At 37.2% G+C, this 19,455-nt stretch overlaps 1 long non-coding RNA gene across 1 annotated transcript; it reads left to right on the top strand.

Moving 5' to 3' along the window:
* The first annotated feature begins 15,445 nt into the window (after positions 1–15,445).
* LOC137253346 (uncharacterized) lies at positions 15,446–16,907 on the top strand. The gene is made up of 3 exons (XR_010953776.1): positions 15,446–15,676; positions 15,740–15,919; positions 15,982–16,907. It is a non-coding gene; the product is annotated as an uncharacterized lncRNA (long non-coding RNA).
* The last annotated feature ends 2,548 nt before the right edge of the window (positions 16,908–19,455 follow it).

Genomic DNA, 19,455 nt, shown 5'->3' with positions numbered 1-19,455 from the left:
AACAGCGTCGCTTCTGTGTAAGCCAGTTTTCAAAGCACGCCGTGTGGAAGTATAAAGGCCAGAGTGGTTAGACGCAATATTGGAGGCGCTGAAAGGATCGCATAAGCGGAGTGGAAGAGTTATCAAATGCTTCAAATGCGGGAAGTCCGGTCACATTGCACGTCATTGCGATCTTGGTCCTAATAGTTCCAACAATGTGGGTGGCCGTAAATGCAAAGCTGGAGGAGATGAGCAAGAGCGTGTCAGATGTAAAGAACGAAAACTTGCCCCAGCTATTGAATGTCCCGTGATATCTGTGTCGCAAATTGGAAGAAAATCGAGCAATCTTGCCGTCAAAGGAAAGCTGGATGGCAAGGAGCGTGTACTGACTGTAGATACGGGCGCATCTCATTCCTTAATCCGATCTGACTTGGTCAACAGGAGAATAAAACCGTTACCTGGAGCAAAGTTGCGTACGGTCACAGGCGAGTATAACCAAGTCCAGGGAGAAGTGATATGTGAAGTCTTAATTGGGAAGGTCATGGTTCTACACAAATTCATTGTGACAGAGATTGTTGATGAAGTCATATTGGGAGTGGGCTTCTTGGTTGACCATGACATCAAAATCGATATGCAGAGAAGGGTGATGCGTTGTGAGAACCAGGATGTGCCACTTAACTTCAGTTTGGAAAAGGGTTCAGCAGTAAGCGAGTGCTGGTGGAGGAGATTCGACAGAGACCATGAAAGTCAAAGAAAGTAGATCGAGCAATGGTTGATGGAAAAAAAGGGCCAATCAAATCAAAACCGAAGGTACCTGTGAGAGAAACACTGGCATGGAAAAGCCCTAACGGACGTACTAAAACGAAGGAAAGAATTTTGCAGAAAGAATGCAAGGGTGGTTTCAAGCCAGGGCACACTACTGTTGTGAAGCGTCGGAACGATACTGATTATGCAAAGCAAATCCGTCAAGCGCAAGCTCTACGAAGTAGTTCATTGGCCAAACAACAGAGTGTGAGGGAACGAACCAGGGTAATGAGTAGTACGATGAAACACAGGTACGATGAGAAGAATAATTCGGAAGGTTTCTTGGTGGGATATTTGGTACTGTTATACAACCCTCACCGGTGGAAAGGGGGGATTCCCCCGATACAGGGGTTTCTCGGACCCCCCGCGATTTAGAGGTACTAAGACATTTTTTTTAATCCAGGAGAATCTTTGGTTGTTCCATGTGCAAATTTTAAGCCGAATTTCAAAAGCGACGAATATTTATAATAATTTTTTGCCTGGGCCTGAGGAGACAATAAAAACATTAAACAAAAAGGTCTTTCTGGGGGGCCCACGATTTAGAGGTACTAAGACATTTTTTTTTAATTCAGGACAGTCATTAACGAAACGATGGACATTTTTCGGGCATCTAAGATCTCATAAGCCAATATGATCCGATACTTAGAGATCATTTCGAGAAAGTTATGATTTCACAAAAGCAGCACACACGTTTACAAATTCACTATCTTTCCCCAGACATTCAGAACGAGTTTATAGAAATTTGTGCAAATCACGTGAGGGAAACTATATAGATCAAGGCAAGAAAGCCAAGTATTTGGCTATTATCGTTGATGTTATGCCTGATGCTAGTCACGTTGAATACGTTCATTTTGCGCTAACCCCATTTCAGTTTGAAAGCAACAAATTTCGTGAATTGTAACCAAAAAACTGGTCAGAAAATCGCTGATCTAATTTGCCTTACTTGATTGAAGATTGTCGTGCACAAGAGTACGATAACGGCGCCAATATGAAAGGAGCTTACAACGGAGCACTGCGTTATATTCTCGACAAAAACTCGAATGCTGATTACTCGCCTTGTGCAACCCACAGCCTCAATATATGTGGTGTTGATGCTGCAGAATGTTGTACGGCTGCAATTACTTTCTTCGGAGTTGTACAGAAATGTTTTACTATTTTCAGCAGCACTCCACCTCAAAAAAAATGTACCGAGCTCTCTTCATAGTCTTTCAGCCAAAAGCCAAATTCAACTGCGCAAGCAGACGGCGATATTACTGGCATTTTCAAGTACATCAACAAGTTCGAAGGTATCTTACTGTCCTCAATTTTGTTCAGAATACTGACTACCATTAATGAAAGAAACGTGGCCCTCCAAGCTAGAGACGCCACCATAGATTTTGAGGTCCGACATCTAGATGCCTTATTAGCTGGTTTTAAGTTGATCAGGAATCAATGGGAAACAATTTTAAACGAATGCAAAATAGTTGCTATTCAATTGAACATCTCGCCAAAGTTTCCGGGAATTCGAAAGAGAAAACCCAAAAGACGTTCTGAAGATTATTTAAATGAGATGATTACGGATGATTCACAGTCTGATTTTAAAACCAATACATTCCTGGTGTTCGTTGATTCGGTAATCACTGGCATTACTGAATGATTTGCAGGTATGAGAAGTTTGGACGAAACGTTTTCCTTTTTGTGGCAATTTAAAGACATGGATGAAACTACGGTTCGGGCGAGCGCAGCAAAATTTGTCGAAAAATAAAAGTCGGACATTTCTCAAAGCTTAGAATGCGAAATAATTCACATGAAACACATTTACGAAGCTACTTTTGATAAAGGTCTGTCACCATTGGAATTGCGAAATACCATCTACATATGTTCAAAATCTGTATACCATTTTCCCCAACATTTGTTTTGCTTTACGTATCTTTTGCACTATATCTGTAACTGTAGCTAGTGCAGAACGTTCCTTCAGAGTCCCTTCAAGAATCAAAAACTTTCATAGATCGTGTTCATCTCAAGAGCGAGTTTCCGGACTTGCCACGCTTTGTGTTGAATCCGTTTTGGCAAGATATTTAAATCTTGATATTATTATAAAAATTTTGCAGCGAAAAAAGCAAGTAGAGCCACTGTTTGATATCCGAACTTTCTATATAGAATAATTAAAATTTATAATCATCATTAAATTTATCAGAAATGTATTAAAATATTACCAAATAACTAGAAAAGATTATTTGAAACAATATGTGGCTGTTAAAAAAGAGTTTTATTTCTACGTTACAATAAAATAGTGTAACGAATGTTAGCAGCACTGAGCGATGCTATCGTCTCTAATCCGATTCTAAGCAGTGACGTGAATTCACATCCATAGATCAATCACTATGTATCTACATAAACGAAACAATAATTGTATCTACACATATGTACCATATACGTATACGAGCAGCGGAGAGTCAATGCACAAACACATGCATATATCTGAGATACTCCTGAAAGTATGCAATGAGAAAAACTATAAAATTGTGCAATTGTAGTTACAGCGGAGAAGTTTGAGAGCTGCTGGACTAGTAGATTCTGGAAGCGCCTAGAAGATGCGAACGTTGAAATCCAAGAGTATAAAAGGCGGCAATTGTAGAGGCGCTGGAATTCAGTTTGATTTGAGTTGTCAAGCAGTTTCGACTAAGACGCTATCTAGTGAGCAAGAGCAGTATTATTTTGAATAGTAGAGTTTCATTTGAGCTATCTATCAGTTTGGTTATTAAGCAAGCTATTCGTTGCACAGTTTGAGTGTTATTGTGAAGTACTTTAATAAAGGCCATTTTGCATTATTACAAATTGGAGTTATTTATTCAACAGTTTAGTGATTCGAACTTAGCAGAGGATTGCAAATAAGAGGATTTGCAAGTAAATTCGTTACAATAGTATAAATAGTAAATATTTTGTTTTAATTTTGTTGTCAGCTTTAGTCCAAAAATCATTTAGTTGATGTGCTAAAAATTTTTTTTGATGTAATCCATCAATAATGATTCATGAATGCGACGTCATTAATTCAAGTTAATGTTGTTGTTGTTGTATCAGTGGTTCGCCCCACCTAACAGCTGCGACCGATCACAAGTTAATCAAATGTATTAGTGGATTTTTTAAAGGGGGCCCGTAAATTGTTTAGTTCCGGTCCCGGATTTTCTCTCTACGGCCCTGCCGGTGCACCACCTAATTTTTATCGAAATTTATCAAAGGTTGTATCAAAAGACGCGTCTTGACCTCCGTTTTAAGAATCCGAAAATTTAATTTTTATTTCTGTCAAAAGATATAAGCAAAAAATCGGTTCAAATTTCCATTTGGTTGTTGCTTTTTGCCACATTTGATGTACACACACACACTAATGCAGAAAGGTTTTCTGCGCGCATTTAGTTTTGATCCCCAAACCGGTGTCGGATCCACCCAGGGTAATTTTTTATAAGCGCGGCCGAAGGCCGTCAACCCAAAAGGGTGTTCTATGCAAAAAAATTGTGGATCGGGCCCCATATTTCGAACCCTCCCGGGGTCGTTTTACGGTTTTTTCTAAATAACTTTTGACCGAAATAAAATTTTTGATTTTCTCTTTCGGAGTCTTAAAACGGAGGTCTTGTAAAACGTTACCTTATAGGTCCGACACATAAGCAGTTTTTCATATAGTAGATGAGTTTAACACATGCTTATGCATTATTAGTAGATTGCACGTATTTTTATGGAGAACGGTAGAATGAGCGACACTGGCGCCATGATAATGAAAAGTAACCAACTCCCCATTTTTGTTTCAAGCAAATCATAAGAAAAAGAAATTGACATTTGCTTTGGGTAATTTGGCACATTTTGCAAGTGAAATTATTTCCCACTGGTTGGTAAATTTTCTAACATTTTTCACATTAAAAACTGCAATATAACAATCGAATACGCCACAAAATATGTTAGCAAGTATTTTTGTTGTATAGGGAGAATGTTTACAACAGTGCTTCGCGAAATTTTGTATGTAAGGCGTAATAAACTTCAATTGCCAAGTCTGAAGTTCCTTCATATTTACAAACGCAACATCTTGGTTGATTGTGGCGATGTTATTGGAATGCATAAGCTTGTGTTAAACGCATCTATATGAAAAATGTCATTGTACCGCGGCCTTTAAAGCCCCGACACGTACCCTTCAAAAAACGCGAGTACTCCATAAATAATGTAAGGAATACTCCTTTGGGAGTATAGGAGTGTTCCAAAACTAATCTGTATTCATACAAAAAATGTGATCCAATTAACATTGCGATGTCCTAGGGGAGGAGTAGGTGATCCCACTCTCGCTTTGTTTGTGAGTATTCCATAGAGTACATATGTGAGGTTACTTTCCAAAGTACATTCACTGTAGTACTCCATTGAGCACCCACAGAGGATCATATGCGAGAGTTCTAAAAAGGAATTGTGTCGGAAAGAATTATCGGAGTGAATTTAATTTAAAATGAAAGTAAATGAAGAGGGGCAATACAACTTTTATAATTTTTACTACGAATATTCTTATGTTATTTAGCATTTGCGTGAATAAAGAAACTAATATTTCTCTATACTATAGTATGTATACATAAAACCAGTGCGCGGTTGCATTTTATCAGAGTTGCAATAGTAAAATTTTATTATCAGTTATTTGTATGCAATATTTTACTTTTGGCAACTCTGTTCGATCGTCATCGTGTCGTGATCACGGTAGTTAAAAAACTAGCAATGGTCGGCTGATGGTGGTCCGCAAACGCATTGCAAAGGAGTATTGTTAGAGTACTCCAACATGAAGAAAATGGAACACGTAATCCAACAATTTTTGCAGGGTAAGCACTTTTTCATATAGATGAGTTTAACGCAAGCTTATGCATTATGAGTAGATTGCACGTATTTTTATGGAGAATGGTAGAATGAGCGACACTGGCGCCATCTGATATTGAAAAGTAGCCAACTCCCCAATTTTTTTCCAAGAAAATCATAAGAAGAAGAATTTGACATTTGCTTTGGCTAAGGGTGTTGGTATACTTTGCAAGTGAAATTATTTTTCCCACTGGTTGGTAAATTTTCTAACATTTTTCACAATTAAAAACTGCAATATAACAATCGAATGCGACACAAAATATGTTAGCAAGTATTTTTGTTGTATAGGGAGAATGTTTACAACAGTGCTTCGCGAAATTTTGTGAGTGGGCAAGGCGTAATAAATTTCAATTACCAAGTCTGATGTTCATTCATATTTACAAACGCAATATCTTGGTTGATTGTGGCGATGTTATTGGAATGCAAAAGCTTGTTTTAAACGCATCTATATGAAAAATATCATTGTACCGAGGCCTTTAGTTTCATGTCCCAATCAGTTCTAGCAAACTGTGCTATTGTTTTTTTGTTTAAGCCAACATCCCATCTTATTTCTATACCCACCTGTGTTTGCGATTCTTTTAAATTTTTATAATTGTTTTTGTTTTTATCGGCTTATTGATAAATCATTCAAGGTTCGAATCGAGCTCAAGGCCAGAACAATAATTTTTCTCTAATGATAATTATTGATATATTCCAAAAACAAAATGCAATTTTTGCAATTATTGCACATCACTTCGTCGTTGAAATTGTTGTTGCACAAGTTTGCTTTATTCAGTTCGCCGTTTCCATAATTTCTCTGCACAAAAACAGCCCTGGTATTCCGATCTTGTCTTTTCTCACGAGCGGTTGTACGATGTCATCCTCGGCTCAACGTCAAATTTCGGGCTTTTTGCGTTGAGTGGAAAATTAAAATAGGCCTCAAGGTTGGGTTCGGTGCTACCCTCGGGCGTTTCGGCGGAGTGGGGATATGCGATACTTCCCTGACCGGAGTTAGGCTGGCATTCTTGCATGCCTAACAGGAATCAAAAAATCGAAAAAACATGGCATCTAGCCACATATTGAAAACAATATAAATTTATACAAAGAAAATTCTCGAAATTTAACATAACGGGAAAATGAAAAAACATGGCGCCTAGCCACATATGGGAACAATACACGAAGTGAAAAAACATGGCGGTTGGCCACATAAGGAGAACAATACAAATTTATATAGAAAGAAATTCTCCCATTTTCCTTAAAGAAAATTGAAACTTAAATTATAAAAGGACATTGTTGTTGTAGCTTCCGAGCTGGCCAAATAATTCGAATTTTATTCGACCTTCATCCGGTATTATTATATACGCGCAATGAAGTAACTTAAATATCTGCTGACGAGACATTTTTTCGTTGTGCAGTTCTTAAAGCTGCAGACATTGGTGCGTTATCGGTAACCGTATTGGTAACCTTACAACAGCTGATTCGACCAACCTTATGGGCATTGTAAACTTTACCAAGTAGCGCAACTAACAGCTGATGGCTCAAAATTTGCACACACACACTGTAATGTACTTATATTTAATCTGTCATATCACCCATTTTATTATACCATGCATTTCTGACAGATAGTAAATGTTACCTGCTGGCGGAAATGCAGCCAACTTCGCTTTTGCTCTGGGACCTTCTTCTTTCTGTGACAGCGAAACGCAGAGGTTGTTCAAATAAAAATAAAGCCAAAGAAATAAATCATGGTGCCTGCCTAATAACGATGAATAAGACCCACTTCAGTCACTAACTGCAACAGGTCACACAACCTCAGCTGATTAAGGTCAATCATTCAGTCAGATTGGCCGAGTTGTAATGTACTTATATATAATCTGTCATGTCACCCATTTTATTATACCATGCATTTCTGACCTGCTGGCGGAAATGCAGCCAACTTCGCTTTTTCTCTGGGGCCTTCTTCTTCCGGTGACAGCGAAACGCAGAGGTTGTTCAAATAACAACGAAGCAAAAGAAATAAATCAAATCGTTTTAAATTAAAAGGAAAAAATTGCAACACAAACATAACTAACGGCCATATTACGGAAATCTTAGTGGTGCGGCAAAGGAGCTTTGCGCTAGATTACCTTGGCAGATGCGGATGGTAGATCGCTTGGAGGCAATGTAGCGGGTGGAAGACTATCTACGGGTATGGACTGTATATACGGATTTTTACTTACGCAAAAATATTCTGCTTTAACTGATAAAAGGCTGGCGCGCTGTACTGTGGTGAACACCTTGAATCGTCCTTTCAAAAAATGGCTTGCCTTTAGTTCGTGCGAAAGCACTCCAAATGAATTCAATACAAAGTGATATTGCTCGATTAGCATTAACAACTTTATTTTAAATATATATTTCGAGGTTTTGCAACTTTTTAATTAATTTAAAGGCGGGCGGTGAAAATGGCACGTTTCAATTTTTGCACTTGCTAGCGAATGAATATAAAAATAACAAAAACTTCAAAATCCATAGTTGCCGAAAGCAACTAATGGTCACTACTTTACCGGCACAAATGTACTTCCTTATCAGCAGATAATCAATCATAGCGCCTAGTTGGACACAATGCATTGCATGATTCATCATACCGCCGCCCTTGAACTATTTGTGTATGTATACAAGATAGGTTCAACTAAAACTTATGAATATTTACAAGGCATTTGAAACTTAATAGCCGTGTTTTTTTTACGCGTAAACGTCTATACGCTTATACTTTATATGGACTGCTAAGCGTCAAACTTTAAATACACCTCTGAAGTTGCTGCGCATAAAATGTGTACTTCTAAATTTCAATACGCATTATACTTAGATGTAACTGAAATATGTGTTTTTGTTTCACCCTCTACACTAATTCTATGTATTCTATGTGTGTCCACAATTCATCGCAACTGATTTAGCTATATGTTATACACAGGCATACAACAGAGGGTTTTGTCTCCGCTTTTCGGTACACCCTATTGCTGTAGCTAGTTGTTTAACCACTGCCGCTAGATGGGTCTCCTAAGCATTATCTAAGCGAGGATAGGCGTTCTTTTTCACGCGCAAATGTAAACGTATACGCGTGTATAAAAAAAGGCGGCTAATATTGAAAGATTCACAGATTTTAACTTCTTTAAATATTCAAACTTTACGTTAATTTAACAACAGTTCGATCTTTAAATAGATTTCAAATTTCATTAAATATGCAAAATTTTCTTTAATTTTACAATGACTAAAACTTCGAATAGACTTCAAATCTTTAAGTTTACTTATAATTATATAAATGCAATTGTAAAGCTGGATCTCAAAAATATAAATTTTTTTTTTTTTACTAATTTCGAACTTCAAAATATGTTACTTTAATATAATCAATCAGATTGAGAATTATAAATTTTACAGTTTGTATTTGCGATATACATATATATACATATGCAGCAGAATTCTTGGTTAGATGCATACCAAGTGTGGATGTAATTGTTCAACCCACTACGACTCACAGAATAGATCTCCTTTGATAGGCAGTAGGCAGAATCTGTTTATAGGTCGCACGTATTCCCCATTACTCGTTCTAACTCTTACGACTCGCACATTTTCATCATTCCCAGGGTGACAATGAATTACCCTAGGAAGCTTCCACTTTGTAGGTGGAGTTCGTTCATCAAACAGTGCGACAACATCTCCTTCTTCGTAATTGCGTGAAGATTTGAACCATTTTGTTCGGCGTTGCAAGTTTAAAAGATATTCATCTCTCCATCGGTGCCAAAAATGTTGTCGTATTTCGGAGATTAGGTGCCATCGTTGAAGTAGATTTCCACAGAACCCTTCACCCTCAGGTTTTGGGATCGACTTCAATGGCTCACCGATGAGAAAGTGACCAGGCGTTAAGGCTTCAAGGTCGGTCGCGCTAGTTGGATTCGCGCTTAGAGGGCCCGAATTTACGCATGCCTCAACTTCAGCTAGCAATGTACTGAACTCTTCGAAAGATAATAAGCTCCCCACAAGAGTGCGTTTAATGTGGTATTTTACGCGCTTTGCACCAACTTGCCAATATCCACCCATATGTGGCGCAGTTGGTGCGTTGAAATGCCAGTCGATGTTGGAGTCGGCGAAAAATGCTCGTAGTTTATCATCTGTCCTACACTTCTGATATCTCTCGCGAAGTTCTCTGTCAGCGCCAACGAAGTTCGTGCCATTATCGCAGTACATGGCCTTACAATACCCTCGACGACTGATAAAACGTTTGAAAGCATTGAGAAAGGCGGTCGTCGATAAATCGCCTACAAATTCCAAGTGCATTGCGCCAGTACACATGCAGATCAACGAGCAAATGTAAGCTTTCGTCGACTTTGATCCTCTACCATGTGCAAATTTATACGTGTATGGACCAGCAAAATCTACAGCAGTTCGTGTGAAGCAGCGAACATACGTAGTACGAGACGACGGTAGGTCGCCCATTGACTGAACGGAAGTGTTGCGGTTCAAGCAAGTACATTTAACACACCTATGATATACGCTTCTAATTAGATTGCGGGCACCAATCATCCAATAGCGATGCTGTAGAACTCCTGTCATTAAGCGAGGCCCTGCGTGTAGGGTATACTTATGTATGTCAGAAATTATCAATTTCGACAGCGGAGCGTTTTTAGATAAAATGATAGGATGCCTTGCATAAAGCGAGACGTCTGCTGATTTTAGCCGACTTCCTACACTCAAAACACCAGACGGATCAAGATACAGTTGCAGGCGCAACAAGCTACTCTGCAGGGGAATGGGTTTTTCTCCCTGCAATGAGAAATTTTGTTAGCAAAATAAGTACGTTGAGTATACTTAATCAGTCCTAGTTCGGCCTCAGCCAATTCCTGACAGTTAGGGGTGCCACTCGTTCGTTTAAGCGTGCGATTCCTTTTGGCGCGAGTATTGTGTGTAAACCTTAGCACATAAGCTATAACCATTTGTAATTTTGAAAACGTAGAATATTTAATTATGACTGACCAAGTGTCCTCGGGTACTGTTATATGAACGGCGACCCTTTTACGTAGGCCCCAGTAGCCCGTTTCTGTATCCTTGCGATACGAATTATATCGCAAAAAGCAACCCTGATGCTTTGTTATCGCAAGGTAGTGTTTCTGTATGAGTGGTGAATATGTATTTTCGTTATTTCTTGCGATATTCATATCACTAGCTCCGAAGGTGGTGATAGCATACATTTTCTGTAATTTGAATTTTTTGTGTGCTAAGCTGCTTTTAATTTTTTCATTCTTGAGTTTGTCAATTTTAGCATTTAAAAAAGCTGCAACACCAAAAATATTTCACGGTGAACGTGTGAATACTTAATAGAGAGCAGCAATTTGTTTTTTGGGCGAGATTGAGCAGAAAAGCGAGGGATTGTCTCTGATGAAGTGTGAATTTGGAGGAAGAAATATTGATCAATTTATTATATACATCTAAGAACTGTCCATACATATATCAGCAATGGAGTTGGATGCCAAGCTTTTAGTTTTGAAGAAAGTATTGCATAAAACTACGCTCATATGACGTGATGAACCAATTTTCGTATACGCCGTTTATTTAGACAGCGAAGTCGATATTAAATGGAAGATTTTACAGAAAAGCTTTTCCGGCACTTACACGAAATGATTAAGACCTTTTCTTGTTCTGTAAATATGCTGCACTTATACAGCGTGAACAAAAACGTAAAGGATTTTCTAAAAAATATACAAAAGAATTATAGGAAGGGGGACTTTCTGAGGTAAATGTACATAAATATTCTCGGTAAAAACGTCGGAACCCAAAGGTTCAAAATAAGTTCGGTAAGGCGAATGTTTTTTTGGATTGTGTCGTGAATCCAAATGTTTATTGCTGCTTGTTTATGTATACTAACATTTTATGTTTTTATTTGCAGACAAATGAAATAAAAGATGACCTTGAATTTTTGGATCTTACTAACCAAACTCCAAAAGTGACTTCAAGGGCGACTCCACAACCAAAGACAAACTCTACCGTACTCGACCCAGCTACATCTCAATCGAACCCACCTGGTTATAATACTTTCAGCGGTGCTTTTGCCGAAAAAAAACATATGGAAGACCAAGACGAAAGGCAAAGAGAATTTAATAATGGGCAACAAAAATTAACTTGCGAAATTTTAAATACGCTTAAAGCCATACACGAAACCCTCAAGTCAATAGAAATGTCGTTAAAACCACAGTCTATTAATGATTAAATTACCATTATACACATTCTCAAAAGCCATTACAACTTAAAAATGCCCAGCATCAGCGTTTTTCTATAAACTGGTTGAAAGAATATATCTCTAGCGACAGACAAAAAAAACCGTGGCCGTAGTCAAAAATATAGGACCAAATTTAAACACAAATATATGTAAATTTTATCTATTTTACGTTGTTTTGTCAATTTCTAAATTTTTTTTCATAATTTTATATCAACAAGCATAGTAATTAATTTGGAACACTCCAAATTCGAGAAACTTTTTAAGTCACCCCAAGCTTTAAAATTGTTTTCTTAGAAATCTTAAAAACTTTCTGAATATGCATTTCTTAAGGCCCATTTCTCTATATAAACTTATTTCTTTTGTTTGGGAGAATATGCTAAACACTTCAGAAAAAAAAAATTGTTAAAAATAAGCAGAAATTTTAGGATTAAAGTTGAATTTTTTTTATCTAGTATTGATGGAATTCTGGTTTTCTGGAATTTTCTTGAAATTTGAATAAAGTGTTTCAAATTAATTGCAATGCTTTGTACATACATATAAAGTATCTATTTCATACAAAACTACTTATGAAATGAATTTAATGAAGAAATATTGAATATTGAAACAATAGTCGCAAAGTAGTTTATATAGTAGTGCATACATATTAATTATAATTAAATAAATCAGCATTCAAATAGATAACGTTTTCTTTTTTCTCTAACTCATTACACAATATTAATATAAACGTAATAACGCACCTGAAAACACATTACAACTTCCATCATATTTAATAATTATATTTACAAGAAAAAAAATATCATTTATATATATAAATAATTATAGTTAAAAAATTGTTGTTCTTGTTGTTGTAGCGATAAGGTTGCTCCCCGAAGGCTTTGGAAGGTGTTATCGATGTGATGGTCCTTTGCCGGATACAGATCCGGTACCATAGCACAATTAAGGCGCTAGCCCGACCATCTCGGGAACGATTTATGTGGCCACATTAAACGTTCAGGCCATTCCCTCCCTCCCCACCCCAAGTTCCATGAGGAGCTTGGGGCGCCAGAGCCTCGTCTGTTAGTGAAACAGGATTCGCCGCGGATAGGTGACAATTGGGTTTGGAGAAGCTATATATTGCGCTGCCACCTGAAGGGTTGCGCCACACAGCCCCTTGAATCTGGTATTTTAGTCGCCTCTTACGACAGGCATACCTACCGCGGGTATATTCTGATCCCCTAACCCGCTGGGGGTGTTCTGCGCATATATGTAATACTCCTATATTGCTACAAAAGGCTAGGTACATTCCCAAACATCAGAGTGCCGATATATTGATGTTTAAACGTTTTTGTTTTTGTATTCAACATTCGAATGTACCTAAATTAAAATTTTTTCTTGTCACACTTATGCTGCTACAATCACAAAAATTTTATGGACTGTCTTGTTTTGATTTCGAATTCAAAACACATTGCGAGCATTTTCTATTAGCAATATAGGAGTATTACATTTATGGTTCTGTGAGAACTTTATTGAATGGTCTCATTCTGTCTGCTGTGTATAATTTTATGCAACTTGTTTGCCTTTTTCACCTTGGTCGCTAATTTTGTTCTTGCTAGTCTAAATTGTACAATTATCCGTAGCCAATCAACGGCCAGTATCCTCTTTTCTACAATCCCAGGGAAACGTATTCGCCGGCCTGCAGCTCAACCAAATCCTTTTTACGATCTGGAAGGGAATGAAGAGGGTAGAAGGGTTAATGTGGTTTCCCCGAGATGGTCGGGCAAGTACCTTAATGGTGGTATTTTCCGGAATGTACCGAATCAATATTCTGTCCACATCGACAACAGCAAAACTCCCGAAAATCTTCAAGGAGTCTCCTTATCGCTAGAGTGAAAATAGTTTTCGATCCGTGAACTTGAGCGGGAAGCTATTGTTATACTGGTCATTAGCACCGACTGTTGATTCTACCTTAACATTTTACAAATAATATCATTAACCATTTGTAAAGAGGCATATCCCGGTATTATTTACCCATCGGTTAAGAGCCAAAACTGATTCTTCGCCAGGAATCTGGCCACCACGTTTCTCTGCATACTTCAATGTCAGCTTAGAACGAGCCAAGGGGTATCTATGCCAAGTTAAAACCTTGAATGCCAAGTTTTCACAACCCGGTAACGGATGAATATTAGCCATACTAAAGACCATATTACATTGGGTTAACCGCAGACAAGTACTTAATTCTGGCATATGATGTTTGCGCGCAGAAGTATTATGTTCATACCAACGTTTTACAGAATTAAAAACACCTTTCTCGCACCGTACATGCAAATTGTCTCTTTCTATGATAGGTTGCAACTTTTTGGCGTCAAAATCTAAAAATTCACTGCCCTGGGTTACCTGCGAGATAATAAAACAATAAATTTAATGCTCAAATAATCGCACACGTTGATTTACATGCATACAGTTTTGTGTTTCGTAAGCCAGAATTTTTTCATTTAGTGTCTCACACTGAGTCTACTTCTCCAGACTATATGCTGGCTGCAATGTGAAATCGGTTATATTCTCTATTATAAAATCAGCAGTTTGCAACAGCGCTTTTCAATTGTAGTATTAAAGCCGCTTTTAACAGCCGATCCACATTGTCAATGGTTATGAGCGTTTTGCCGGTATAGTAAAAGGTGATTAAGCGCTCGAAAGTGTCGCTGTCGATATTGGTGGTTTCTATAAGTGGACAAATCCCGTTGTCCCTTTTGAACAGTTCACCGAAATAAGGGCTTGCCGCCGATAGAATTAGACGATGAGCCGTAATTCTGTAAATACATATATAACAAGCGTAGTTAATATATGTGACATACAAGCTGCAATAGCGTTAATTCAAATGAAAGTTTACTTACAAGGAAGATGGATTTGTTAATTTGAATGTCACATCAACTAAACTCTGGTCGTCAAAAAGTTCATATATTTGAAACAAAAGGTTTTCAATAAAGTACTTGGCTCCATCTGAGGCGTTGTCGTGTGATGTTAAATGCTGCCATTGCTATTGCGTCAGGAAGTATAGTTTTTTTGTAATTTTGAATTTTAGAATGTTTGATTACTTACTTGGATACTCCGTGGTGTATGCTTTTAGTTCGGAAGGTTGTCGTTGTTATATTTATGGACGTTATTGAAGTAGTTGCAATATATCCAGGAATTGCCCGATCGAGATAAAAAACTGTATTTTTTCCGGTTTTGGGAATTGAATATTCCAATTCCAATAGCTGGCAAGAGGACGCTTAGATTGCCTCTTAAATCGCAAGATTAACAAACGTATAAGGGTAATATACTTGCAACATTCAGACGTGCCTAAGCAGCTAACACGTCGCAAAGTAAATACCTGTAGCACAATATTTTTCTTTTATTATTATAGTCAAGTGATGATTGTAAATCACTTATAATACCAGTTTAAGCAAAAGTTCACAATTTATATAATGAATCTTGAACTTCTTCTCTTGCGATTAAAAAGAATTTGTGTTTGTTATTATATCTTTTTCGCTATTGGTGACAGATCCTATGTTCCACTTCGATTGTTCCATCGATATGATAAAAACTCACCATAATGCTTATGCGCGCAAACATCATATGCCAGAATTAAGTGCTTGTCTGCGGTTAACCCAATGTAATATGGTCTTTAGTATGACTAATATTCATCCGTTACCGGGTTGTGAAAACTTGGCATTCAAGGTTTTAACTTGGCATAGATACCCCTTGGCTCGTTCTAAGCTGACATTGAAGTATGCAGAGAAACGTGGTGGCCAGTATCCTGACGAAGAATCAGTTTTGGCTCTTAACCGATGGGTAAATAATACCGGGATATGACTCTTTACAAATGGTTAATGATATTATTTGTAAAATGTTAAGGTAGAATCAACAGTCGGTGCTAATGACCAGTATAACAATAGCTTCCCGCTCAAGATCACGGATCGAAAACTATTTTCACTCTAGCGATAAGGAGACTCCTTGAAGATTTTCGGGAGTTTTGCTGTTGTCGATGTGGACAGAATATTGATTCGGTACATTCCGGAAAATACCACCATTAAGGTACTTGCCCGACCATCTCGGGAAACCACATTAACCCTTCTACCCTCTTCATTCCCTTCCAGATCGTAAAAAGGATTTGGTTGAGCTGCAGGCCGGCGAATACGTTTCCCTGGGATTGTAGAAAAGAGGATACTGGCCGTTGATTGGCTACGGATAATTGTACAATTTATACTAGCAAGAACAAAATTAGCGACCAAGGTGAAAAAGGCAAACAAGTTGCATAAAATGATACACAGCAGACAGAATGAGACCATTCAATAAAGTTCTCACAGAACCATAAATGTAATACTCCTATATTGCTAATAGAAAATGCTCGCAATGTGTTTTGAATTCGAAATCAAAACAAGACAGTCTATAAAATTTTTGTGATTGTAGCAGCATAAGTGTGACAAGAAAAAATTTAAATTTAGGTACATTCGAATGTTGAATACAAAAACAAAAACGTTTAAACATCAATATATCGGCACTCTGATGTTTGGGAATGTACCTAGCCTTTTGTAGCAATATAGGAGTATTACGTATATGCGCAGAACACCCCCAGCGGGTTAGGGGATCAGAATATACCCGCGGTAGGTATGCCTGTCGTAAGAGCCGACTAAAATACCAGATTCAAGGGGCTGTGTGGCGCAACCCTTCAGGTGGCCAGCGCAATATATAGCTTCTCCAAACCCAATTGTCACCTATCCGCGGCGAATCCTGTTTCACTAACAGACGAGGCTCTGGCGCCCCAAGCTCCTCATGGAACTTGGGGTGGGGAGGGAGGGAATGGCCTGAAGGTTTAATGTGGCCACATAAATCGTTCCCGAGATGGTCGGGCTAGCGCCTTAATTGTGCTATGGTACCGGATCTGTATCCGGCAAAGGACCATCACATCGATAACACCTCCCAAAGCCTTCGGGGAGCAACCTTATCGCTACAACAACAAGAAAAACAATTTTTTAACTATAATTATTTATATATATAAATGATATTTTTTTTTCTTGTAAATATAATTATTAAATATAATGGAAGTTGTAATGTGTTTTCAGGTGCGTTATTACGTTTATATTAATATTGTGTAATGAGTTAGAGAAAAAAGAAAACGTTATCTATTTGAATGCTGATTTATTTAATTATAATTAATATGTATGCACTACTATATAAACTACTTTGGGACTATTGTTTCAATATTCAATATTTCTTCATCAAATTCATTTCATAAGTAGTTTTGTATGAAATAGATACTTTATATGTATGTACAAAGCATTGCAATTAATTTGAAACACTTTATTCAAATTTCAAGAAAATTTCAGAAAACCAGAATTCCATCAATACTAGATAAAAAAAATTCAACTTTAATCCTAAAATTTCTGCTTAATTTTGACAATTTTTTTTTTCTGAAGTGTTTAGCATATTCTCCCAAACAAAAGAAATAAGTTTATATAGAGAAATGGGCCTTAAAAAATGCATATTCAGAAAGTTTTTAAGATTTCTAAGAAAACAATTTTAAAGCTTGGGGTGACTTAAAAAGTTTCTCGAATTTGGAGTGTTCCAAATTAATTACTATGCTTGTTGATATAAAATTATGAAACAAAATTTAGAAATTGGCAAAACAACGTAAAATAGATAAAATTTACATATATTTGTGTTTAAATTTGGTCCTATATTTTTGACTACGGCCACGGTTTTTTTTTGTCTGTCGCTAGAGATATATTCTTTCAACCAGTTTATAGAAAAACGCTGATGCTGGGCATTTTTAAGTTGTAATGGCTCTTGAGAATGTGTATAATGGTAATTTAATCATTAATAGACTGTGGTTTTAACGACATTTCTATTGACTTGAGGGTTTCGTGTATGGCTTTAAGCGTATTTAAAATTTCGCAAGTTAATTTTTGTTGCCCATCGACTTCTTTGCGGAATTTTTCAAATCAAATTACTATATTGAGACCAACGTTTCACCTAATGAATACCCATACCATATTGATTCATGTTATTCAATCAGAGCTCCATTTATATCTTCAGAAGATGTATTATCTTATTTAAAAACTTTAAAAGTATCATATTCATACGACCCCGACAGGATCCCGACACACTTTCTTAAAAAATGTGTTGCAAACATCTATCAGCCGCTAACAGATTTATTTAATTTATCTTTAATTTATGGCGTTTTCCCAACAATATGGAATCTTTTCTTATTCCGCTTCATAAAAATGGAAGCAGGTCTTCAATAGAAAACTACCGGGGCGTAGCAAAGTTATCCGCTATCCCAAAGTTATTTGAGGCTATTGTTACCCACCACCTAACATTCTCTATTTCCCCCATAATTGCAAGCTCGCAGCATGGGTTCTGTAAAGGCAAATCACCTATCACCAATTTACTAGAATTTACCACCCACGTTTCTAATGGATTTAGAAAAGGCCTTCACACTGATGTAATTTACACCGATTTCAGTAAAGCTTTCGACAAAGTATCACACCCATTACTTATTCATAAGCTCAGTCAACTCGGTTTTCAACCCCGTCTTATATGTTGGATTTCTTCGTATCTTGGTTATCGTACGCAAAAAGTAATCTTTAAAAATACACTTTCTGGGGTCATCAATGTTTCTTCTGGTGTTCCTCAGGGCAGCCATCTTGGTCCGATTCTGTTCTTGTTGTTCATAAACGATATATCTGGTACAATTAAATACTCAAAAATCTTGATGTACGCAGACGATGTAAAACTTTTCAAATCATGTGCCTCGGTTGAGGAACATTCCTTGCTTCAAATGGATTTAAATCACTTAGTTAACTGGTGCAATGTAAATTATATGCCGCTCAATCTCAAAAAATGTAAATTCATGTGTTTTTCTCGGAGAGTTTCGCCACCAGCTTCATATACAATTAACAACTATAGTCTAGAAACTGTAAATAATTTTATTGACTTGGGAGTCATGATGGATTTCAAACTTAGTTTCAATCTTCATATTAATGCTACAGTGAATAAAGGCAAAGGTATTTTTGCATTTGTTAAACGGTGGTCAAAAGAATTTAACGACCCTTACATAACTAAAGCACTTTTTACAACATTAGTTAGGCCAATATTAGAATACGGCTCGATAATTTGGAATCCGCGTTATCAAGTCCATGCAAACAGTCTCGAATCAATACAAAAACAATTTTTACTATTTGCCTTAAGAAATTTCCAATGGGACTCTTTAACTAATCTTCCACCTTATACTAATCGATTAAAGCTTATCAATCTTCCAACTCTTGCTAGTCGAAGGGAAATGCTTGGTGTAATATTTATGACAAAACTTTTAAATGGATCAATTTCGAGCCCATTCCTTCTGAATGAAGTGAACTTTTGCGTTCCCTCTCGGACACCGAGACACTTCAAACCTCTTCTGCTGAAACAATGTAGAACGAATTTCGAACAAAATGAACCTTTTCGGCGTTTATGCCAAGATTATAACTCTCACTCAAACACATTTGATAGCTCGGACTCCCTTTTTCCTATAAAAAAGATTGTTCTCACCTCTCTAAATTAATGTATAATACGTTTGCTTCTGTTCTCTT

This window comes from Eurosta solidaginis, chromosome 5, assembly GCF_040869045.1.
Source record: "Eurosta solidaginis isolate ZX-2024a chromosome 5, ASM4086904v1, whole genome shotgun sequence".
Taxonomy (NCBI): Eukaryota; Metazoa; Arthropoda; class Insecta; order Diptera; family Tephritidae; genus Eurosta; species Eurosta solidaginis.
Note: the sequence above shows the minus strand (reverse complement) of the source record. Positions and strands in the feature narration are given on the sequence as shown.